Here is a 25700-nt window from a genome sequence, read left to right as displayed (position 1 = left end):
AGATGAAATGATTTTCCCAAGGTCATATGGCTGCTAAGTGGGAGGACTATTTTTTTAACTATATTTTTTATTGTTTATTACAGTCGTTACCATTTTTACCCCTTTGCCCACCTCCACCAGCCCACATCCCCTTTCCCTCAGGCTATCACCAAACTATTTTCTGTGTCTGTAGAGGTAGGACTTTGAACAAGGTTTTATCTATGCATTGTCTTTTGGTGGTTTGGGTTGCCTAATTATTCACCTTTCCTATCCTATAAGTTTTCAACAATTTGAGAAATAGAGCAGGGATTCAAATGGGGATCAACATAATCGCGTCATTACTGATAAAGTAGGATTAGAGAACACAGAAGTGTCAGCTACTTCCTTCTCTAAAACGTGCATTGGATCCTAGCAACCCTCACATAGTCATCCAGTAAAAGCTGGAGAAAAAGCAGCAGCAGACGGAGCTGGCTGGCCCTCTCAGAAGCAGGCAGCTAGCTGTCCTGTTCACTGTGCGGAAATGAGTGGGCGCCAGGTGGCCCCTGTGGCCTAGCTCAGCGCGGTAAAAGTACTAAGTCAGTGCTTTTTCTTGCGCTCCCAGGCAAATTAGTCAGTTTTGAGAAGAAGGAAGAAAGGAGTTGGAAAGGAGAGACAGAAAGGGAGTTACTTAATACTGCTCTCTCCCAGGAACAGACTAAAAATCTCTTCCCAAAAGCATAGGGTGGGTGTTACAGGTGACTTCCACCCCAAAGCCCAGCAATAGAAATACTGCTCTTTAAATTGTGTTTCTCTTGGGGGGAGGGGGAGTGACCTTCTGTTATTCTCTTCTTCCTTTTTGACTGGGGAGAAAGGAAGAGACAAATGTGTTTTTTCTCTTTGTTTCAGGTATAAAGAAAGGAAAAGACTAATGCAGAAACCGAGAAATGGTTTTCATGTGACATATAACTAACCCTATTCCCTCTCCTCATGGCAGGTGATGGAAATGTACTGGAACAATGGGAAAAGCCAGTAACTTATAGGAAGCCAAGATGACAAGAATTTTTTTAAAAAATCAGTAAGTAAAATTTTGTTAGCCCTCCAGAATCCTTTTGACTACCAGGTGAATTTTCTTACAGAAAATTTTCTCTGTAAGAAAGAATTTGGTATGAGGCTTTGTTTATTGATTTAGAAATGTAAGTTTTAATGAAAGTGAATTATCTCCAGAGAGAGAGACAAAACAAAACAGAATCTGGGCAGTTTAAAGTTCATAGGGGCTTGATTAAAATCTTAAGGAATAAAATGGAGGGAAGAAAGGAACCTGGATCAGGTATCTCCGTGTTTCTTCTAAGAAGCACTTTCTTTGGTTTTCTAACTTGCCTTTTATAGGGAACAATTGAAGCCTGAAATTGCTAAGTAACAGCTAAGATTGTGGTGGTTGTTTTTATTTTAAATCTCACCCACCTAGTTTTTAAAGCACATTTTTTATTGAACCTTTAAAAAATGTCTTGGATATTTCAAAACATTCATTTACATCAGTTCCCTTATGTAATCTTAAAACATTTATTTTCCTTATTTCTTCTTAACACAATAGGCATTTATGGTTTCTACTGAGTCAGGGATGGACTTGGATTATTGCAAAAGTTATTCTTGTTTATTTCAAGCAGAAGCTTGTGGATAGAAATCTGAGAGCCTTGCCTCTGGATTAGGAAATACTGATCTCTGTCTTAATCAAGTTGAATAAGGGTATCTTTGGTAACTTTGAAAGCAAACATGGAGGTAATAATTAACAGAGAAATTTCACCCAGATAAAATGTTCTGATTTGTAATTTCTCTCACCAGAATGGGCCTTAAGCTATTACTCAGCACCTTCATTACAGATGAAATTTTGACTAGGGAGTTGCTAGTTGTGTAGTCTTCAAATATGTAAATTTTACAGCCTCTCATTAGGTTTAAATCAACACACTCAGTAGTTTGCTGGATACTTGGGAGTCATGGGTTATAAGAGTGAATTCCAGCATAAATAAGGCAGGCTTACTCCGTCTTGGGAGATGACAATCAAGCCTGAGCATAGGACGTTATAATTTCAAAACAAATGTGGTTGAGGTTATAAGAGATATACAAGGTTGGGCAAAAGTAGGTTTATAGTTGTGAATATGTGAAACACAGTTTATTCTTGTATTATAATTGTTGTATTATTTTCTGTGTGAACAACTGTAAACTTACTTTTACCCTGCCCTGTATTAAACACTCAGGGAACAGGTGGGAGAGAGAAATTACCTGTGCGACATGACGGAGCTAGATCAGGGAGGGTTTCAGGAATTTGAGTTGGGTATTTAATTAGCAATGCCTTTTAATTAAAATATGTTTTTAAAAATTATAAAAATGAACAGTGCTAACTGTAAAGAACTTTAAAAATGTGAAAATTATTAAGAGTAGAAAACTCATCAATATTATCACTACCCAGAGATACTATTATTACTATTACGGGGTTTTGTTGTTGTTATTCTGCCATACTCTCTCTATGCCTAGATTAGATACAGAGTTTTTTCCTCCCTAAAATGGGTCATTATAAATATTGTTTTGAAACCTGATTTGATTGACAATATACCGAGATCATGCCGCATCAGGAAATATACATCCACATCATTCTTTGTTATTGTTATATAGCATTCCATGTATATGTGGCTTATAATGTATTTAATTAGTTCTCTATTAGTGGGCATCTTAGTTCTCAACTTTTCACTGTAATGAACATCTTTGTGCATGAGCTGTGTGTGGTGCACTTACCGAATTGTTTGTGCAGGATATTTGAATAGAGTTGTGACAGTGCTTTAGGGAAGGAACACTGCAGGTAGAAGAAACAGCTTGAGCAAAGGGGCAGAAGTGGGAAAGGAATATCCTGTTCTAGGGGAAGGCTGGAGCTGTAGTTGAGTAGATTGCAAATAGAGAGAGGGAGCAGTGCTAATTAGGGCTGGAGGTAGAAGACAGAGGGTCTTTGATGCTAAGCCCTTTATACATTCTCAGTTGGGAGCCATATTGGACTCTATATCATTCTTCAAATGAAGATTCTGAATACCTTCATTTTTTCCTAATTCTCTACTTTGGGAAGAAATAAAAATTATTAATAGTTCTGCTTTCCAAAACTTTTTGAGTCTTAAGAAATCAACCCATCAGGGAGTGAACAGGCAACAGAAGCTGGGACAAGTGTCTATGTCCGTAGAAAAAAAACTGCAAGAGGAAAGGAGCTTATGGTCTTGAAAAGTGAAGGAAACATGGTTAGTAAATGTATTTTCTACACTTTATGATTAAAATCTAAAGATTAGGGGACCAATATCACAATAATAATACAATCTTATATACTGGGTACATTTTTGTGCTTGTGTGTGCTTCGTTTTACTTACTCTCTCGAAAACCTTAGCAAGAGTCTAGGATAATCTCCGCTTTGCAGGTGAACTCGAGGCCTGGAAGGCTGGCTTCGGGGAAGGAACACCATGCATGGAGTTCTGCAGTTCAGGCGCTGCTGGGCCCTTAGGCAAGACCTGTAGGGATGGTTGGGAGGACACACTGAGGCAACATCTGAAAGGTTATGAAAACAGCATGAAGTACCATAGAAGCAAGGGACTACCTTTTATAATCAGATACCTCTTTAGTCATTACTGAAGGGAAGAAAACATTTCTTTAGCTATTTTCTATTGCCTTTGTGGTGATTATATTCTTGTCAAACATTTATTGTTCCTTCCTACCCATCTCCCGCCCCTGTGGGAGGATTATGCTTTCCCACCCCACTCAGGATTGATCCCCATGGCTTGGCCAGAGGACTTAGTGTGGCCAATGAAATGTGAACAACAATGACACGTGCCATTTTTGAGAAGCTTTGTTAGACATGGCCTCGTCCTGCCATTCTCTTCTATTTGCCATGAGACCAGCATGTCCCAGTGAGGGGAGCTTCTTCTGGCGTGGTGGCAGAGTGAAGAGGACACGGAGACCAGCCATAGTGATCTGCAAGGAACCAAACAGGAGCCAGAAACAAACCTTTCCCCAAGATCATTGGCCCCCAGAATATTTATGCTATTTGTTACTGCAGCATAATTTAGCCTGAACTGATCTATTACAATTGTTGTAATATATCTTTTTCTTGCATTGAAGAGGAGAACCTTCATCAGAGATTATCACTTCAAATAAGGCATTTTCATAAGGTATTTAAGTTTGACCATGTTGACCCTTTTTTTTTTTTTTCCAAACATTCAAACCTTTGTAGAACATGTGCTGTGTTTAGGTCTTGGACATAATCGAGGTTTAAACTAATCCAAGCCCCAGACCCAGCCTTCAGGAGCCTTAGAGTAGGATGCTGTGTGTCCCAGGAACTGTAGAACAAGGCAGAACAAGGCAGACGGTCAGGTGCTATAGGAAAGTGTCAGTTTTATAATCCGTGAGCTTTGTTCATTAGGTACCCCGCTTTGTTGTATGCCACCATTAAGATGCCCTTTGTGTCAGTGCTTTATGTTAGTTAAGTTTTTCTGCCCTTTTCCCTTTCCTCCTGAGCATGTATTTATAAAGATTTTATGTATTTCTAGAGAGAGGGGAAGGGACGTGGAAAGAGAGTGAAAGAAACGTGATGTGAGAGGAAAAAAATCGATTAGTTGCCTTGCATACATAACCTTGATCAGAACCAAACCCTCGACCCAGGCAAGTGCCCTGACTGGGAATTGAACTGCGACCTTTTGCTTTGTGGTACGATGCCCTACAGAGCCACACTGGACAGGGCAGCATGTATTCACCATAGCATTTAATTTGTAGCACATGTTAGATTTCCTTATTCTCAATTTATATTTTTAGTGGAACAATTTGTACTGATTCATTCAGTAGTTTAGTCTATATGCTCTTTCTTTTGGCATATATTGTAAATACTTTAACTTTATAGATGACATATCTTAAATGTTCCCTATAATATAAATTGCTTAACACACTATTACAACAAAATTAAACTCTTAATAAATTATTGACTGTTTCATTTGAATTTTTCCCCTCATGTCATTGGTTATTTTCTCCATGATATATGAAGTGGTGTTCATTGCATTGTTGTTAGAGTTCTCCTTTCCTTTCCTTTTTCTTTTTTTTTTTTTAATGGTGTCTGAAGTGTTTAAGGCTATGCGTGGGAAAACTGGTTTGTCTTGGCTTAGTAATACCTTACCTCAATTTGGAATAATTTGGAGTTCAGCTGTCATATATCAGGTTGTATGTCTCATAATCTGACAGTTGTTAAGGAGATCTAACTTAATTTTCTATTCCTAGTGACTGGTTCTGGGTTTGGACCATGAGTGAAACCAAAAGCTCCTAGAAGTCTACTAGGAGTTTCGAGGTTAAGACAATAACGAAACTGTTCCCTTCTTTCATCATTATGAATTCAACTATTTTCTATCTTGTTACTTCTGACCACTTATTCACTTTGATTTCAAAAGGCACAAGGTTCATTTATTATTAAAATCCCATCTTGAACCAAGGACTTCCACACTTTTTGTCCATGCACAGAAAAAAATGGTTGCAGGCTCAGTCAGCCAGACAGGAGCACTCAGAGCAACCATGGCTTTTCAGCTTGGGTGGTGGGTTTGTAATTGTTGATTTTAAAGTTATTTTTCCTGGCAAATATGTTAAATATATTCTCTTGTGCATATTAAATACTGATAACCAAAAATGTTTTTAAGTGTAAAACACAATGAATGATGTTAAATGCATTGATTGCATTTATATTGGCAGAACTGAGTCACGTGAGTCAGTTATCGTTGTATTAGTAATTTTCTTTTGAAACACCTTGCACAGGTATTTTAATAGATAGTACCTACCCTCTTTATTCTAAAGGGCAAAAGAAATTTTTAATGAAGATGCTATTTATAGACCCTTGATTTTTCAGATGATCTTCCTGGTAAGTTATAAGAAGCATCAGTATAGTTGAAGGCTTATTCAGAAATAGATTCTTTTGTTCTGCCACAGAAAAGTACCGTCTCAGGAAGATACAGAAAGTTAATATCTGGCTGTAGAATGTGACTGCCCACTGGTTCCTTCTTTCCACAGAAATCTAGATATTTACTGAGTCTGAAACATTAGCTCTCAGTCTTCTTAAGTGTAACCCCACTCCTACCTGGCTGCCATATCAGGCCTAATAGTTTTGGCCTTGGGGTCAAACATGTATGACTTCGAATCTGGCTTTGACTTATCTTGACAACTGATTTTAGGCACCTTCTTGACTCCCAGTTTCCTCATGGGTTTAGTGCATTTTTTAACACCTGTTTTGCTCTATTGTGTACAAATTCAATGTAAAATAACATGTGCACAATGCAAGCCACTGCCATTACTAGATACTGAGTAAATGGATTAAATTGAGCATCTTTTTCTTGTTCTAGGTGGAATTTCAAAAACATTTTCCTATAGGAACAATGTTATGAATGGTGTTCACGTGTCATATTAGAAATATTATTAACATTATACTTCAGATAAATCATGAGTTTGATAGACCTTTAAAGAGTTGCCAGAGACACCACTTTCTACATTTTGTCTCTCATAAAATGCATTTTCAGTGCCACACAAGAGAGCATTAACTTAAGACTTTAAAAAGTGAAGTTTTAGAATGTAATATATTATGAGGTTTAAGACTGCTTAGATAAACCTCCACAGTAGACATGAAATGGGCTTCCTGATAAGTGGTGGTATTTATGGGCGAAGGAGCCCTCCTTTCCACTCCTGGGAAGTTAACTCACCTTCTGGAGAACTTACTGTTTTTCCTGCCAGTCCAACTATTAGTTCTAGTGCAGAGCAGCCAAACATGGGACCATGGCCACTGGGGTGGGTGCCTCATTCCAAGCTGGAAGAGTGTGATTTTTTGTTGAGAATTTTGAAAATGATAACTGTCAAATAGACCCTCTTTGTAGCACAGCAAGGAGTTAGTGGAAGAAGGCAGAGTTCAGGAAGGAAGAGCGAAGCCTAACTGTAGAAGCAGAGATGCCCTCTTGTCCTGATGGAGTTCGTTTTGAGCTGGTCCTAAAGCCCGGCTGTGGCTTTCCTGTTGCTGGGTTATGGAGAGTCAGAGCATCCCACCTTGCTTTCACCTGTGTTGCTTGAAGTGCCATTTCTGTTAACCTGCAAGTTAAAGAATAGTGCTGACTAATTCATTTGGTTGTTTATACTTGGGCTGTTTAAGAAGTCAGTGTCTTTGTCACGGGCAATTATAATAAATATAATTGCACAGTAGGATAGTTGTTTTATGACAGAGCTTTTTGAGAATAGGCATAGCATTTATTCCCATCTCATAAAGTATATATATGTATTAGCACTAATTACAGGATACTAGTGACTGTGTGTGTGTATGAGTCTTTTGACAGAGGCTTGCTCTAATGCAAATGCCATATAACTTTTGATTTTAAACCATGTAAACAAATGGATACTTAAGATGTTTCTAGTAGTTACGAGAGTGGCCTTGAAGAAGTGCCCTTTGCTACCATCTATGGGAGCACTTACAGGTAATGAGGTAGCTGTTCATGGCTATACCATGTACACTGAGGGAGCTGTTTCTATTTAAGGGGGAATTGGTACTTTGTCAAGCTTATCAAATATATACATTTGTGTTCCTTACTCAGAAGGGAAGATAGAATGACATAACACTTCACTTCTCTTCAGTAGGTTAGTGTTTGGGGAACTGAGATTTTATGTGACAACACGCTTGTAAACTTTACTTCCCTTTAGGAACTATCAGATTAGCTTTTTTGGTAGTAGCATTCTGTATTACTGCAATGTGTCGTAGAGAGCAAAGAAACGCATCTGCCGTTTGAGTCCTGCTTGCCAACTGGTTTGAACAGTGATAATATTTGTTTATTCTTGATGTGTCACAGTCAAAAGGAAAGTTTTACTTTCTCTTTTGTGATTGTTATATAACTTAAATATTATTGTATCAACAATGACTATTTATTCAGAATCTACTAGATCCTGGGGGGGATAAAAGGTCTCCAGATGGATTTTAGTCATCTGGTGAGAAGGAAAATTCAGCGATCTCAAAAGAAGTCAAGTCCTAAGGTCCTATAAGTGAGTTTTGAGACAGAAATATAAAGAAAGGTCTGTAGGCATTTGGAGGAGTGGAGAGTCCCCCAGGGCTCGGGCCAGTGAGAAGGGTTTCAGGAAAGGCAAGGATCTGAATGGGTCAGGGTGATAACTAGTAAGAAGAGTGAGGGAGAGTCATCCAACAGAAGGCATGGAGTGACCTCAGGTCTGGAGATGGTCGTTTGCCCACTGCTTTAGAGAACAACAAGTGAACCGGGTGGGTTACTTTGCAGAGGGTTTTTCAAGTGAAAGGTGGGTTTTGGAGAGGCAGAGGCCAACTTTTGAATCACTAAGCAGCACTGAGCCCGTGGATTAATTGTCACTTTTTAAAAATTGTAGAATGGCAATCTTTGTATTGTACTTTGCATTTTAACTTCAGGCAACAAAGACATTCTAGAAACTGTTATCCTTTTTCTAGTGTGAGCATGTTCTAAATTATTATTAATTGCATCCTTACATCCAAAGCATAAGAATTATTGTAAACATCTTTTAAGTACTTTGAATTATGATTAGCTAGTGAACATATTTACAAAGCCTTCCTTCTTCCTTAATGGAGCGCCCACTCTCTGAATGTTAAGCTTAACTGAATTCTAGACAGTAGAAACAAATGAGATTTTCTCTCTTTCCTGTATGTGCTAGCTTTCCCTTTCTCTTTCCTCTACTGCAGTGTATCTATGTCTGCATCACACATACAGTTGCGTTTTTCAGACTGTAGTGTTATGAAATTTACTGAGTTGCTCATGTACACATATATTTTATATATATAGTCTTCTCATATAGAAGAACTGATGGTTTTCATGTAATCGCCAACATAGTATCAGTTTGGCTAGTACAGTATAATCGGTGGTAATAGTTTTGTAAGCAGATAATTGATGTGCTTAAAAACACATACTGATTTATATGAATGTTTGAGGAACATTGCCTGTCAAGCAGATGTTTTCATTTTGATCTCTACTGTAAAACTATAGTTGTTTAATTGATAGAGAGAGGAAAGGCACATGACATGATGGCATGCTGGACTTTGACCTTTATCATGTGAGGGAGATGCTGTGCTGGGAGCGCAGAGTGAGGGAGCTGGCAGCAGGAACAACAGTTAGCAGGCGCTCAGCACTGGGGGCCCTGGCATGAGGGGGTGAGTGCCTGAACCAGGAGTGGGAAAAATGGTACGGAGGTGAAAGACACTTAGAAGCTGCCGTCAGACCTGTTGATAGTGAATTGTCAAGAAAGAGGGAGGAAACCTCAGGTGATTCCAGATTTTAACTTAGAGTGTCCAAAACAATAAGATTACCTTTGTGAAGAATATGAGAATCAAGAGAGAATTATCAACTTTATATAATCTAAGATATAGGACCAACTTATGTCTGTTCCTAAGGATAAATGTTAAGTTATAGGCTTATCTTGTGCCTACCCTTTTTAAATTTTAATATATTTTTAGATTATTTTCTTTAAATTTATTTTTTAGTTAAATTTGACATACAATATCAGTTTCAGGTGTACAACATAATGATTAGACATTTATATACCTAACGAAATGATCGATCTGATAAGTCCAGTACCCACCTGGCGCCATATATAGTTATTATGATAATATCGATTATATTTCCTGCCTTGTACTTCAGAGCTGGCCCTTTTTGACCGCAACTTGGTCTTCCAGGTAGAAGAACTCTTAGAAGTCTTTAGAGAAAGATGAAGCAATTTGCCTAGGGCTGCATACCTGGCCACTTACTGGCAGAGCTGGGATTCGGACAGGAGCTCTTGACTCCTGCTGCCGTTTTTTCTAGTCTTCCAAGCTGGTTTGGAGAAAAAAATAGCATTTTTTGAATTAATTAATTTATATATTTATTTTAATTGTATCTTATTTCCATTATCGTTTATCCCCTTTATACCCAATTCCAACTCCACCCACCCCCTCCTCCCCACCATCACCACACTGTTGTCTGTGTTCATGTGTCCTTTTTCTTTTTTATTCCATCCCTCTTCCCCACAACTTCTGCCCCCGAGAGCTGTCAGCCTGTTCTCTTCCTATGAGCCCACATCCATTTTGCTTGTTAGTTTAGTTTGTTCATTATAGCTCACATAGGATTAAAATCATATGGTATTTGTATTTCTCTGACTGACTTATTTCACTTAGCATGAAGTTCTTCAGGTCCATCCATGCTGTCGCAAAGGGTAAAATTTTCTTTTATGGCCAACTGGTATTCCATTGTGTAAATGTACCATAGCTGTTTTATCTACTTCTACTGATGGACACTTGGGCTGCTTCTATATCTTGGCGATTGTAAATAATGCTGCTGTGAATATAGGGGTGCTTATATTCTTTTGAATTAGTGATTTGGGTTTCTTCAGATAATTCCCAGAAGTGGAATCTCTGGGTCATACGGCAGATTGATTTTTAATTTTTTGAGGTTTCACCATGCTGCTTTTCACAGTGGCTGAACCAGTCTGCATTCCCAACAGTGCACGAGGGTTCCCTTTTCTCCACATCCTTACCAGTTCTTGTTGTTTTTTGATTTGTTGATGATAGCCATTCTGAGAAATATGAGGGGATATCTCGTTGTGGTTTAAATTTTCATTTCTCTGATTATTAGTCAAGCATCTTTTCCTATATCTATTGGCCATCTGTATGTCCTCTTAGGAGAATTGTCTGTTCACGTCCTTTACCCATTTTTTAATTGGATTGTTTGGGTTTTTGTTTTTTTTTTGGTGTTGCGTTTTATAAGTTCTTTATAAATTTTGGATATTAACCCCTAATCAGATGTGAAAACAGACTCATAGATCAATGAAACAGAATAGAGAGCCCAGAAATAAATCCATGCCTTTATAGTCAATTAATATTTTACAGAGGAAGCAAGCACATACAGTGGGCTAAGGATAGTTTATTCAATAAATGGTGCTGGGAAAATTGGATGGATATGTGCAGAACAATGAAACTAAACCACCTTCTTACTCCACACACAAGACTAAATTCAAAATGGATTATTTTGACTAGATTATAGAAAGCCTAGAAGAAAACATAGGCAGTAAAATCTCGGACATTGCTTGTAGCAATATTTTTTCTGATCCATCTCCTCAGGTGAGGGAAACAAAAGGAAAAATAAACAAATGGGACTACATCAAAATAAAAAGTTTTTACACAGCAAAGAATACCATCAACAAAATAAAAAGACAACCCACTGAATGGGAGAACGTATTTGCTGATACATCAGAAAAAAAATAGCATTTTAGATCCCTTGATCTCACCCAAGATCTCATATTTGGCTGAGTATTTTAAAGAAATCTTGGCCTATAGAATGATTGATTCTAAACATATGTGAGAAAGTTAAACTCAGGAAATCTTCTCTAAAGCCAAGAAGTTTTAATTTGTAACTTAAAAAAAAAAATTCTTCCTCTGTAAAAACTCCCTACCCTCAATAGTAATCAACTTATTCCTTAATTGGTCATCAGGACTTAGCAGTTCTATATATAGTTTCCTGTAATTTACCAATTCCCAACTACTTAAAATTTCTTTTAAATATATTTATTCCAAAATAATATTTAGGGCACAATGATCCAGAGAGAAAGAGTATTTCCAAATTCACTCTTACTTTTTTAAAAGTTGTTTTGATTGCTGCATAAATAAAATCATTCCAATTTTAAGCCCCTTGTTTTGCTACTAATAAAATTTCTATTGTATAATAAGAAAACCAAATCCAAGAATCTTAAACCTTTTAGCAAAAAGGTTCTTCAGTTTTTATCACTTAAATAAGGGACTCAGACCATGCAACACCAAAGAATTATTTCAGCTCTGAAATTCTTTGGATATTTTAACATTGAAAAGAATAACAGAAAAATTGTGGTGCAGTTTGTCCACAATTTTGGATATTCTGATACAGAACTCAGAGGGACAAGACAGCATTGTTTAAATGCCTACTCTATGTCAAGCACTGTGCCAAATTCTTTGCATATATTACTGCATATCATCTGTCCGTCAAACTCTGTTAGGTGAGCATTTTATCCCACTCATTGCACATAATTATCCTGCCCTAGGTCATACAGTGTCAGAGGTCAGATCCAAATCTGCTTGGAGGTCTGATGGATGCTACCAGCCTCATTACATCCTGGATTGTCGCCTAACTCAAGAGCTTTACTAAGGAATAGAAGTTAATGTACGTCCATTGTTTGGATATCTATCATAACAAGCTTAGTCCTTGTTTTATGACTTTAAAAAGACCATACATTTTCTCGAAGTTGCTAAAGGCTGAAATTTAAAAAAAAAAAAGAAAGAAAGAAAGAAAGAAAAAGGCTTCTAAGCCTGATATAAATCAAGAAAGGAAAGTTCCGCCTTAACCGACTGAACATGCTTATTGGTTAGGATTGCACGGATGACTCATTTCTCTTTTGCTGTGTTAGAGGGCCACGCCCAGCATTCCAAAAACCTCTGCTGTCCTGCTACACCCGTGACCCTTCTGCTGGCGTCTCAGGGGTTGGACTCCGTGTCTCTAATCACAGCTGCCCCCCAGAGACCCTCCCGCCAGAGGCAGGGCTCTCGGAGGCCGGCGTGCCAGCAAGCCGGCCCCGCAGGCGGCGGACCGGCTGGCGGAGGCGCGGCCACACTCCAGGAGCGGGGCCGGATCTGCGCGCCGCAGACAGCGGCGCCGCGGACCGCCTTTGCCTCTCTGGCTGCCCGCCGGCGGGCATCGCGCACCCTTGGCGCGCCTGAGCCGCTCGCAAACTTGGTATCCCAGGAACTTTCTTGACGCTTTGCCTCCGCCGAGGAGAAACTGTAAGTGTTGCTTCGTCTACGATGCTGTAGTTTATTACTGTGTGGGGCAGGCGGCATAGCATCCTCAGACGGTGGGACCTGGTTTAAAGTTGGGGGAGACAGATTTTCTTGCCTTGGAGACAACACCCACTAAGTCAGTCGTTGCCATTCCCTGTGCTATGGCAAAGTAAAGGGAATCGGTTTGTGCTGGATCTCGGTGTGATGATAAAATTGAGCAACAGCTATTGAACTGGGAACGTTCACAGTGTAGTTGCTGAAACAGTGGGTCCGCGTATCGGTAGGCTGCATCAGTGTTCCACGTTTTGTGGAGTGCTTTTGAGAGCCAAGGATCAGGCAGTGGTTTCTGTTTTGGAGTTACCAAGCTTTCCTAATGGAGGTTTTTGAGGGAGTGGGATTGTATTCACAGTTTGTTACTAAGTTTTGGGGAAACATTCACTTTCCCAATCTCTAGCTTCAGTACTAAATAAAATATAAGGTCTTTCAGCCAACTCCTGCTGAGTGAGATCTGTGCTCAGTGCCAAAAGGACGCACGTGCTCCATGTTGTGGAATGAGCTTGTTTACTCCTCAGCTATGCTTTCTATTTATTGTGGCCAGTTTATTGCTCTTGTGGAATTTGTGGAATAAACACACTGAGAGTAGTGCATAGCATTTGCTTTTTTATTTCTTCCTATCTGTGTTTGCTAGCCGAAGTTGTTCCTTAAGTTGTACCACCATGGGATTGGCAGATTTAAGGCCTATTCCCATTCTACTTTTAAGTCTGTTGAATTGATTATCACTTTTAAATTTATGTAGAAATAGTCAGTGAGATTCTTTCAAAAAATATGCTTTTTATGTAAGAAATTAGCAGTGCGTAGAGATTTGTATGCTACAAGTAAATTATTTTCTTGCAAGAGGGCGGGGAAGTAGGGGATAGTAGAGGCAGAATCTTGTGATTATTACAGCTCTACTGAAGACATACACAGTGCAACAGACATATATCACCATCAGAAACACTGACTGTCCTGGAAAGGCAGATGGAAGGCGTCCTAGTAGCATAAAGGATGACAGGAAAATTGTAAACTGACTCATGAAGTTACTAATATAACAGGCTGTGTAACAGAAAGAAAATGTTCTTTGCAATTGACTTTTTTTTTAGGTCTGTGAAGGAGACTGTAGAAACTAATCACTTCGAAAAGGAATGATTAATGTGTTAGAGTTTTTAATTATTTACATGTTGAACTAACAGCACTTTCCAAGCTCATAGTCTGTTAAGTTCAGTTGCTTTGAGTATAACTGATTAATAAGCGCCTGTATGTGTGAGAGGTAACAACTTGAGATCACATTGCTTTTGAGAGACAGCTTGTGATGTTGAGAGAAATGGCCTTCATTCCACTGGGGTAGTTAGAAAGCCCCCTCAGGTGGTAAGAATGGGAAAATATTTTACTGAATCTTTAAGGTGACTAACATCAGGTTTCACCCTAATGGGTTGTAACAGAACCAACCCATTTAAAGAACCTGCTTTTATCAGGCACTGAGATGCTTTGCACCCACTGCATTATTGAACTTTTACAATAATGCTGAGAGGTAGAGGTATTATGTTATTATCTCTGTTTTATAGTTCAAGAGACAGCCTCAGAAAGGTTACATAATCTACTCCAGATTTCACAGCTAGTTAATTTAGTTTACACTAGAAGTCAGCATTTGAGGTTTGTAAATTTTCCCATGTGGCTCCAATTGCTCCTAACAAAATAGTGTTGACTTTTGTGGGTGAAATAATCCAGAAAAGGTTTTTGGTTCAAAGCAGATTTTGAAGTGATTTTAAAAGTTCCTCACTGCCCCAGTACCAAAATGTCAAAGTTCAAGGAATAAGGCATTTACTCTGGAAGCTGGTGGTTTTCAAATATTAACTAAGCCAGTCCTATCCTTGGTGAACCTTGTTGATACATGTGGCTGCCTCATAGTTGCTGATTTGGAGTGACTTTTTCCTCCTTTCTTTCTTGAAGCCCTTTTAGTTCTGGATGTTCTTCCTGCTCCTCGCAAAGTGCAACTCAGGTGTTCCTTACTTCTAAAACCGCGCCGCTGGGCCCTTGGACTCCCAGTGGTTGAATTCTCTGTGTGTGAACACACACCTACAGTATTTTTTATGCTATGTGAAATGTTTAAAATTTCTGTTAGCACGTTGGTTAGCATTGATTCTGCTTGTTTAGAATGGTCAGCTCATGAAAGGTGCACTCTGTGAGTACTAAAGCTTTTCTTGGTGGACGGAAGTTGGAAAGTCTCAGTGTGCCTCACCAGGGGCAGCCAGTTTTGAGAGAATCCATCTGCTGGGTCATCTGTTGGGATGTCATTATAAACAATGCCCCTTTCTCAGAAGACCATCTATTCCAGGACCTGGTATTGGTCACACCCCCACCCCATCAATCTCACCATCTATTTCACATGAAACACCCACCCACCTTCCCAGGCACAGCAAGGATGCCTTGGCTTCCTCCTAAACCTCTCTCAATCCTAGCTGCTTCAAGTGCCTTGAGTTCTTGAGGATGTTGAAAGAACATACCAGTATGATGATAAAACCACTTGGGGTTAATCTTGTGAAAATCATGGGGAGGAGGAAGTGTGCCAGACAACTTGATTTTCAAAAGTAGGGGAGATGGTAAATTCCAGGAACTTCAGATTCGTAGCTTAGGTTGGTGTCTAGCAGAATTGCAAATCATATTTTTGAAAAGACAGATGGGGATCACTTAGACAGCATGGTGATGATCAGTATTTAGCATCTCTCATTCCCAGTTAACCTCATTCCTTTTTTGATAGTTACTGGACAAGTATATCAACATTACTATAGATCTGACATGTCTGCTTCAGCAAAACATTTAACGTGCTTTGTGTTCCCTACTCAAGATGGACAAATATGGGTTGGACAGCAAAATAGATAGCTGGGTTTATACCTTGTCATACTCAAAGAGGGATGGATGACAGTAGAGTGATGTCAGACTTGAGCAAGGTGCCTCGATCAGGGCACTTGATACAGCGAGGGAGAAAACTCACACATTAGTAGGGATGGAGTATGTCGAACCAACAGTTGATAACCTCCCAGATCTTTGAAGCACTGTGGATAAGTGGTTAAGAACAGGGACTTTGGAGCCTGACCTTGGACAAGTTGTTTGTGTGCTCTGTGCTTTAGTCACTTCATTCATAAAATGCAGATAATAATACCTACCTCATAGGCTGTTGAAAATGTTGAAGGACTAAATTAGATAATCCATGTGAAGTGCTTAAAAACAGAGCCTCACAGTAAATTGTGTGTGTTAGGTGTTAGTGTTTTGTTGCTGCTCCTGCTTTTTATTACTTGAGGCAGTGTTGTGCACATACCTGAATTTGTGTTTAAATGTGTGTCCAGAATGGGGTAGTCAGGTTTTGGAGAGGATGTTTGAATGGTGGTTGAAGACCCTAGGGATGTCTACCTTGGTGTGAAAGTTGAGACACAGTGCTTATAAAATGAAGTGAAATAGAGGTGGTCACATTCTGAATTCCATACATTTCGCCCAATCTGACAAGTGCTCTTTCCTAAGGAGCTATAGCTCGGTATAAGAGATAGCTGCACTCAGCAAGGACTTAGAAGATCTTCTTCCTGATATGAGTACAATCTTGAACCTTTTGTGTGATTCTTGGCAATTTGCTTAGCTCAGTGCTTCTCCACAGGGTGAGATGTTACCCCTCCGAGGACATTTGGCAGCGTCCAGACAAATTTTTGATTGACACAGCTGGGGCAGGGAGGCACGCCGCTGGCGTTTAGTGAGCAGAAACCAGAGATGCTGCTAACACCCCACAGTGCACGGGACAGCCCCCTGCAACTGAGGATTATCCTGCCCAAATGTCTGTGGTGCTGATGCTGAGAGCCCTGGCTTCACTCTTCGACATATGTGTTTCTGTTTGTGAAATTTGAATGCTAATCTTTGCTTTAGCAATATCACAAAATAGCTTTAAGGGCATATTTATGAAAGGACCTTTGAGAGTTAATGTATTCTTAAGTTTGCAGATGTATACAGCATATACATTTTATCAGCAGCAGCACAGTAGAATAATATTTACTCCATTCCCTGGAGAAACATATTACAGTGGTTTGAGTCAGATAAACCTATGATTGAATCTTAGCCCTATTGATTTAACCTGCTGTGAGATTTGGGGCAAGTCTCTTCATCTGTGAAAGCCCAATCCCTGTCATAGAGTTTGGAGGAATAAACAAGGTATATATGTAAATCTTATGGCACAGTCTTTAGGCATAATATTAAGCCATTGTTTTTCAAATTAATTTTCAGCCCTGGCTGGGTCACTTAGTTGATGAGAGCATCCTCTGGCTACACCACGGTTGTGGGTTCAGTCCCTGGTCAGGGCACATACGAGAAGCAACAAATGAATGTTTCTCTGTCTCTCTTGCTGTTTCTCTCTCTCTCTCCACTCCCTTCCTCCCTCCTTCCCTCCCTCCCTACCCTCCTTTCCCTCCTGCCCTCCCTCCCTGCTTCCTTCTCTCTCTAAAAAATCAATAAATAAAAATTAAAAAAAAACAACTTTGTTTTTGGTAATGGGATTGAGTGGTGCTTATTAAAATACAAGATTTAGAAAGAGGATGAGTAAAGAAGTTAGATTTTTAATAATGAAAAGATGAAAAACAGAGAGGCTTCTCGTCCTCAGGATTTAGGAGAGGGAAATATCTTTGGCAGTGTAATTTGGCCTTGTAGTGAAGGACCATAACCTACACTGAGGCGAGAAGCACTTATTGGCGGTGGGAAGTTGGGGGGGGAGTTACGGAGCGGGGGTGAGTTGCATGGAAAACAAGAGCCATCTACTTTATATTAGTCTGGAACTAGCCAAGAATGTAACCTGTGTTTGGAACTGTTCCACTACAAAAACTTGTAATGTTTGTTCTTAAGCTATGTAATTTGCTCTATTTTTTAATTTTATGATTGATACTGATATTACAGTTTCTTAATATATTTTCCAATCTTAAGATGTAAGTAGGCAACACATCCAGCGAAAATATGTGCAGCGGTGCCAACCTTGCAGTCTCCCTGATTTCCTGTGCCCTCTCAGCCTCCCCCCAAAAGATACAGCAAAGCTTTTGGTGGTCACACTTCCTGTCACCTCTACTCTTGTGTTACCTGTGGAACTGGAAGTCTGGAGGCCAGCCATGAGTCCCGCTGTTTTGCCACTGCTATGGTAACTGGTAGCAGTGTGTAGCATATCCATCACATCAATTGGAAGTTAATGTATGTAACCTAAGAGTGTGATTTTTTTTTTTTTTTAAATGACAGGGCTTGGCTAGAAATATCCCTGAGTGTGCACAACCCACCTCTGTCTGCCTTTTTTCTGCAGCTCTGTTCATCTTCCAAGGCGGCGGCAGCAGGAGACCCAGCAATGGAAAGTTCCCTGGCTTGTTAGGGAGAGACTCTTACTCAGGTTGGAGAATTGAAGTTAGTTGGTGATTTTTTTTTTAAAGGAAGGTTACTCTTAATTTTCTTTCCTAAGGTCCCTACTGCATTTGACTGAATTGTTTAAATCACGGGTAAACACGCAACTTGAGCCCTCAAATGGAGCAGGCGTTAGTACCCTTACTTCCAGCCGCCCCCTCTCTGTGGGCATCTGGAAGTCTTTCCTCTTGGAGCAGCGGGGAGAATCCGTGCTGTCTCACTCACACCCCTAGAGCAGTGGCGGCCCCAAGGTGAAGTGCAGTAGTCAGAGCCTAAGTGGCACATAGACTGGAAATATTAATAATTTGGGGATCAAGACATACTTCTAAGAAATTTATAACACAGGCTAAGCCCTGTTAGTGCTTGGAGGCCTTCATTAAGGTAACCTTCACACATACTGAACTCTCCTGATTATACAGAAATAGAAGCTGATGTTCCAGACTCTCACGGTCTTAAGCTGCCCTCGAATTGCAGGCTAGGCAATATTGACAAAAATCCAGTGATTCTAACAAGAGTCCTGAACTGGATACACAAAAATCGCATACCTCTATTGGGTCAGAAGGTGAGAATTTTATATTCAAACCAAGCCAAAGTCAGGTTAATAATAAACTAAAAGAGATGTAATAGACAAATTACAATTTTAGATGATGCCGGTGACCATGATTCTTAAAACCTGATAGGTGATTTCCCCACTTTAGATGTGTCCCCATCACTGATTTCTCAGATGTGGATGAGACTAGAAAAGTCCATGAGCTTCTGAAGATGTTGTTGAAAGCATCTGAAGGCTGATTATGTATTCGCTAGGGTCCTGGGCACCAGCTTGGTGAAATTCTGTAGTATTTTGTACCAAAATCCCAAGTTCTAGCCTTGTACTGAATTAACAGATCTAAACATAGATTTCTTTGCATTTTGAAACTGGAATCTCACCAAAAGGCCCACACACATTTTAGACATAGAAGAAATAGATTTAAAATGTCAAGGTAGAGTAGAACAATATACCTGATTACTCATGTCATGAGTCTGATAGCTTGTATTTTTTAAAAAGTTTAAGCTTGGTATTTAGTGAATTCTTTAATATACATCTTTAAATATAGGTTGTGGGTGCAGTTTCGTTTTTTTTTTTAAGAGGTTCCCCCGCCTTCCCTGTGGCATTATTGGCCTCTACCATGAGTGTGACTTGTGTGTCCTGTACGTGACGATCAACAGGTAGTTCCCTTTCTCTTCCTGACTTGGAAAAAACAGATTCCAAAAGAAACTGTAAAACTCATGTGATGAATGGATCACAGCAAAGATAGACAAAATAAGTAAAGATTAAATGGTGTCTAGGATAGGATTACAACTTTGTTAAAGGTACTAATACTTTAGTCTGAAAGGGAATTTGTTTCAAGAGAAATTTACAGAGTGGAACTTGGAGACGGTGGGGGTGGGGGTGGGGGGCCAAGTTTGAGAGGTCAGCCTGGCCTGCCTGCAGGAGAAGGCCCCTGGCCCCTAGTGGAGCATGAACAGGCCTCCGCGTGGATCTTAGCCCTGTGGTGGGGCGCCCTGAGGGCTTCGAAATCAAACTGTCAGCTTTCAGACCTGAGTTAGAGCATGGCTTTGCTCTAGTCACTGAATACCAGTGAGCTCACCTGAACCTCACAGTACAGTGCGAAGCCACAGAACGGATGTCCATGCCAGCGTGCATCCCTCTGACTGTAATCCGGGCTCCTTGTGTAGTAATTGTGCTGCGGGGAGACAGGTGACCTGCAGATTCCAGTGTCCAGTCTACAGGATGGTTTATTGTTCTCACAATAACATAGTAAGTCAGTGTTTTTACTTTAATATCACCATGAGTGTGGTTAGCATGAACCCTCTCCTGATCATCATATTTATGAATTTCTAAGATTAAGGAGCAACCGTGGACTGTGCACAACTACCAACATGGACCAGCTGGCTTTCCCAGTGCTGTCTTCGATTTGACTTGCAACATAAGAGTGTGATAATACTAGCGCCTTTTTTTGTATTGAGAAAATCTTGAGAAGAAAAATGAGGGTCACCGAGTGTTTGATAAAGCAGGAAATGTGGTGTTCTATTCTGTGAGTGATTCATGGAAACATGAGTAAAACAAACTAGAATGCATTATTATAGTTACAATTACAAGGTTCACTAATTCCTACTTTGCTAGTTAGCAAATCCTGTAATTCTCATTTAAATTGCACAAATTATCAAACAACTACAAAAATTCCCAATCAAAGCAGTTCATAGCCAAAATTTTACTGTTGAATTTTACACTGGGGTTTCGATTGCTAAGATGATTGTAGATTTATAAAGTATACTTTTCTTTGGTTCTCAGAATAATATGCCCAAGTATTTTGGCCTTTGTGCTCAGAAGCTATGGTACTTTTAAACTGCATTTATATAAGGCTGTCCTTTTAATATTCTTATATTCCCACTGATGTACTGAAACGGTTTTCTGCAGTTACCTACTGTGGCTAATGATTTCTGTCCTGCTGAGCAGTTGTTTGGTAACTATCAATTAGTCAAGTGACCTAAGTGAATCACCTTTTTAAATCCTTAGCACTTACTTCTAGGAACAAAATTCTCAGGGGAATCAGGCCTAATATAATTTACTTTGATCATTTCCATGTAAAGGTCAGAGATGTGAAATTATATATTTCTAGCCCATAAACTAGTCATCGTCAGTGTAGATCAAAGGGAAGGTCTTTCACAGTTTTCAGCAGTGCCAGAATCGATGGATGTCGGTCGTGTGTTAACCTCATAGGCCCAGCCAGACTCGAGGGGAATCCTCTTGGGAGGAGAATGAGGCGTGGGCTGTGACAGTGCCTAGGGCAGAAGCAGAGGACCGTTTCCACTGGGTTGAAGGGTAGGGAAACAAGGCAAGAATGCTGCCGTCACCTCTTTCTACAGAGAGTTCCTCCCCTTCCTGCATCTCTGCCTCGGCCACCGTTTCCTCCACGCCTCTTCATTCTCTAGCTACTGTGTCCAAAGGCCTTTTGTTTTCTGAAAATTTGTTAACACACTTATATGCGTAAATTGTATGTGTCTGTGGGCAGGGGTCCGGTAGGCTAGGGGTTGTGACAGTTTTAAACCGAACAGAAGGAGTAGAAGGGCTAATCCTTCCACAGTGCCTCTCTCTACACCCCGCCATTCCCTGCCAGTGCACAAGGAAACACCACCATTAGCAGAAGTCCTTCCCACAGTAGATGATCATAGGCTAGACTTTTGCTCTCTAACCCAGTAGTCACTAGCTGCAGTCAGATATTTAAATTAAATTAAATTAAATTAAAATTTTTAATAAGATTAAAGATTTCATTTCTTAGTCACACTGACCACATCCAGCTCTTCAGCCGCCACAAGTACCTAGTGGCTACTGTGCTGGACAGGGCAGATACAGAACATGCCCCTCATCTCATTTGCGGAAGATGATTCAGCTTTAAAAAAATAAAATAAAAAAGGTGTTAAGACATTGAATACATTTTCCAGGAATTCCCACATAAACCAGAACATTTCTAGGGTTTAACTTTGGCTCTTTTAGGCCGAATGAAGGTAAATTATTGGAAACTTTTAGGTTTCCTCAAGTTTAAACTCTGGACTCTAGCACAGTATGACAGAACGTGAGAATAGCCATAGTGAGTCATCAACACGTGTACATTCAGCCTTTGTATTATAACTGGTTAGTCAGGGCCTACGTAGTGAAAAAAGAAGGAATTTAGTGAAGTAAGTTCCACCAGTGATGCCCAGTGGCAGGGAGTCCAACAGGGCGCATTGATTGAAACCTAGAGATTAGCCACAGCTGGAAGTCATTACTGGCCTCTGGCTAGAGGGACAAATGGAGGAGGCTCTTTCAGGGCCGATGGGAGCCGAAGCCACAAAGGAAATCCAGGTGTCAGCCCAGGGGAAGGCGAGAAGTGCTCCCAGCAGCTTCCCCATTCCTCCTGCCCTCCAGGCTTCCGCCAGTGCCTCAAAGTACGTTGGTTCCCTGTGATGACGCAGGGCAGAGTTAGGGACATGAAGGGGTGATCTGTGGGCCAACAGGCTTCAGACTGGCATAGCTGGTACCTTTTTAGCTGAACACCTTATGTATAAGGCAAATGCACAACGTCACCCCATCTTGAGGTATGGAGAATCACACACTTTTCATCCATCATTTAGCAATTTGTATGAAGTGTGTTTCTCTCCTGTGATCCACTGTATGGCAGAGAAGTTGTAGTGCCAGGCCAGTAGAACTTGCTAAAAATCCACCTTCCAGAAGTTGCTGAAAACCCACCATTCCCTTTGGGATGCGAGGGAAAGCTGTTCAAGGGGAGCCACCTGACCAGAGGCACTCCACTACGGAAACCGCTAGCAAGACAGGCGCCTGCTGGACAAGTTGCACAAGCTGCAGGAGCCAGCGGGGAGCGCGGAAAACCAGGAACCACAACCCTTCCTTCTGCAGTGTCCTCCCAGCGTCTTCTGCTGACAAAACTTAGCATTGTGCTAGACAGCAAGTGAAACAAAAATTTAAGGGACCACATCTGTTTTTACAGATCAGGTAGTAAAGGGTGAATTTTGCAGCTGAGAGCCAGTAAATTGATTACTGTCAAGGGATGAAAAATCTCACCCTTCTTCACTGATCCTTTATTTTTCTTTCATTAACCAGGGAATTGTACATGATGCATACATATTTAGGTGATTTGGACTTTTTCCCTCCTCAATGGGACTTCATCATTCCCTGCAGACTTATAACACTGGATGGTTTGATTACCTGTATTATTCATAGAGTGACTCATCCCTAAGTTTCAAGATTAAGTTTCTTGAATTTTTGTGCCTCTTAAACCTTAGATACATGGATAATCGGGAACTGGAACCCTATTTATGAAATGACATACAGCTGGATGACATTCCAGGCTTTTTGTTTAATGCCTATGGAGATATTTAGTAAAATCTAAAATTAAAATTCCATATGAAGTAATTCAATTTGGGATTTTATCTTTTAGATTTTATAAGTTTCTGCCAAACTATTCCATAATGCATTGTAGGGTTATGATTTTATTTGGTTTTGGTGAGTTTTTAAAATTTAGTTTGCCAGTGCATTTTTAACTGCTTTCTGGTGAATTTGGAAGAATAGTTGTTCCAGAATTGTTTTTAAAAGAATTTTCCTCCAGGTTGTTTTCTACGTTCTCAGCCTTGAAGTGCTAAGATTTCCTTGTGGCCTCTTGCTCCCTACTGCCATACAATGCATAGTTTATCCTTTTGTTTAAAACATAAGAAAAGGAGAAATACTCCACTTTGTTCTTGAATGCAAGTTGATATTTTTGTTTATCTGCATTGCATTCTTTTTCTCTACTTCATTTCTTATTTTGTTCTCTTTTTCTCCTTCAGAGCACCCCTAGAAGGTCTTCAACTCATTACATATATTTAAATTAGATTTTGTTGAGAGAAGATAATTGCCCTTAGTCTTGCATTCAGGTAACCCGTGATGACATTGAAAAGAAATTAAAACTGCATGTACATGGTTAACATACAAATGGTATCAAAGGCACAGAAAGAGACAGAAAGGTCAAAGCCTTCCTATTATTAATGTACGGTAACTGTTAATCCCATTTCGTGTGATTCCTTCCAGGAAAAAAGTGTTTTTGGTACATATATTCATCTGTCTGGCTCTCTGTTTTTTGTATTATTGAATAAAGGGATTAAATTTTCAGGAGCTTTTTTCGTTTGGGGTTTGTTTGTTTTTTTTTTGGTGTGTACTGTTCCTATTGTATTTTTAGAGATTTTTCCCATCAATGCACACCAGTCTTCCTAAAACCAATTGTGCTGCCTGTTACCACCATAACCAATTGTGCTGCCTGTTACCACCATAACCAGGGATTGAATCTTAATAAACACATTATTCAGGTGCCATCCATCTGAGAAGATGGTATAGGTTATGTACTCTAAGGGTTATGTACCCTAAAAGACCGTTTTACATTTTCTTTCAAAAGTGTAAAAGGAAAAAAGTATAGATAAGGGATTTGGAATATAGGAAAGGGGTTAATCAGGTAAGAGCCGCAGTCCCCGCAGGTACCCTCGCATCCTTCTTTATCTGTGTGCTGGGCATGGGGTGTCTCCCTGGAAAGCAGTGACTCAGATACCATGATGAAGGCTTGCAGCCTCCTGGAAGTCAGGGTGAGACATGCCTTCAGTTCCTGAAACAATAGCTTTTTACATGTGTTAACTGCTAAGCTTATTAACTATTAGTTAAAACTAAAATTTTCCAATTCTTGAGTTGCCCCACCATTGCTTATTCACTTTAACATGTATAAGATTTCACTTATGGATGCACGTAACTGATTTTACCTTTGCCTCATTTCTGGGTATTTTAATCACCAGATATTTGGGAGGAGGAGTTGTGTTGAGTTTTTAGAATTATTGATGTCTGTCTTTTTGTAACTACTTCTTTTTATTTTTAAAAAATTTCCTTTTTTCAATTACAGTTTACATTCAATATTATATTAGTTCCAGGTATATAGCATAGTGGTTAGACCTAACTTCCAAAGTGATTCCCCCCATTTGTAAATAGTTTTGTATAAACATTTTGTTGATATTTCTGGGGGTCCATGTTAAATTCCTAATAGTGAGATTGCTAGGTTTGAGGATGAAAGCATTTTAAACTCTGATAAACATTATCCAGTTGTACTTTAGAAAGATTATGCAGATTGATTTTTTTTTTAAACCAGGCTTGTATCTTTCCTGCACCCCTACCAGTACCACAAATCACCAAGCTGTTATAATTTTTGCCAATCTGATAAGTTAAAAATGTTACCTGTTTTCACTTGCTTATCTTTAATTACAGGTTTAGGAGCCTGTAGGTTCTTTGGCCATTTGAATTTATTTCTGTAAATTGCCTCTTATGTTTTGCTGTGTATTTTCTTCTCCCTCTTCCCCCTTCTCGTCTTTTTCTTCCTTATAGGGTTTTTGTCTTTATTATATACTTCACTTAAAATTAAGGAAATCAGTCCTATTTCATATGTATTGTAAATAAGTTTTTCCATGTTGTCTTCAGTCTTTTGATGTTCATTAAAAACATGGGGTTTTTTTTGTTTGTTTTTTAAGAAATGAAAGAAGGTGGGGGGGTGAGAAAAGTGGACCATACCTTCTGCTGTTTTTAAGGTCACGTATTGGTAGCTGTAGTTTGGGACAAAAGTGTATCGCCACTGATCCTAGTATGTCTCCTACCTCTGGAGACCTGATACCACCTTCCTGCGACAAGAATACTCTTACCTCTGAAGGAGTAATAGACCTTGGTGTTGTTACCCTCTGTATTTGCCTAGGCCCTCAGCAATTTATTGGGCCTCTTAAGAGCATGTGAATTTATGAACAGCCATGTCTATACACATTCGAATTTAGCCACCTGGTGAGATCATTCCAGGTGACATGAGTCACGAGGAATGCGCACTTCTGTATCCCGAGCCCTTAGAACTGTACCTGA

At 39.7% G+C, this 25700-nt stretch overlaps 1 protein-coding gene across 6 annotated transcripts in view; it reads left to right on the top strand.

Annotated features, from left to right (window-relative positions):
* Positions 1–25700, top strand: part of SGMS1 (sphingomyelin synthase 1) — a 283425-nt gene that overhangs the window by 179973 nt on the left and 77752 nt on the right. For 5 of the 6 annotated variants that reach the window (XM_054572796.1, XM_054572795.1, XM_054572794.1 and 2 more), the window contains one exon: positions 953–1033. The gene's annotated coding sequence lies outside the window, so the exon portion shown is untranslated. Of the gene's footprint in view, positions 1–952; positions 1034–12457; positions 12806–25700 lie in introns of those variants that run through there. The other variant, XM_054572799.1, reaches the window with a different exon arrangement.

Source organism: Pteronotus mesoamericanus, unplaced genomic scaffold (assembly GCF_021234165.1).
Source record: "Pteronotus mesoamericanus isolate MK-2021 breed Mesoamerican mustached bat unplaced genomic scaffold, CSHL_Meso_final contig_24, whole genome shotgun sequence".
NCBI lineage: Eukaryota > Metazoa > Chordata > Mammalia > Chiroptera > Mormoopidae > Pteronotus > Pteronotus mesoamericanus.
The sequence above is the reverse complement of the archived record's forward strand: the minus strand, read 5'-3'. Positions and strand labels throughout refer to the sequence as shown.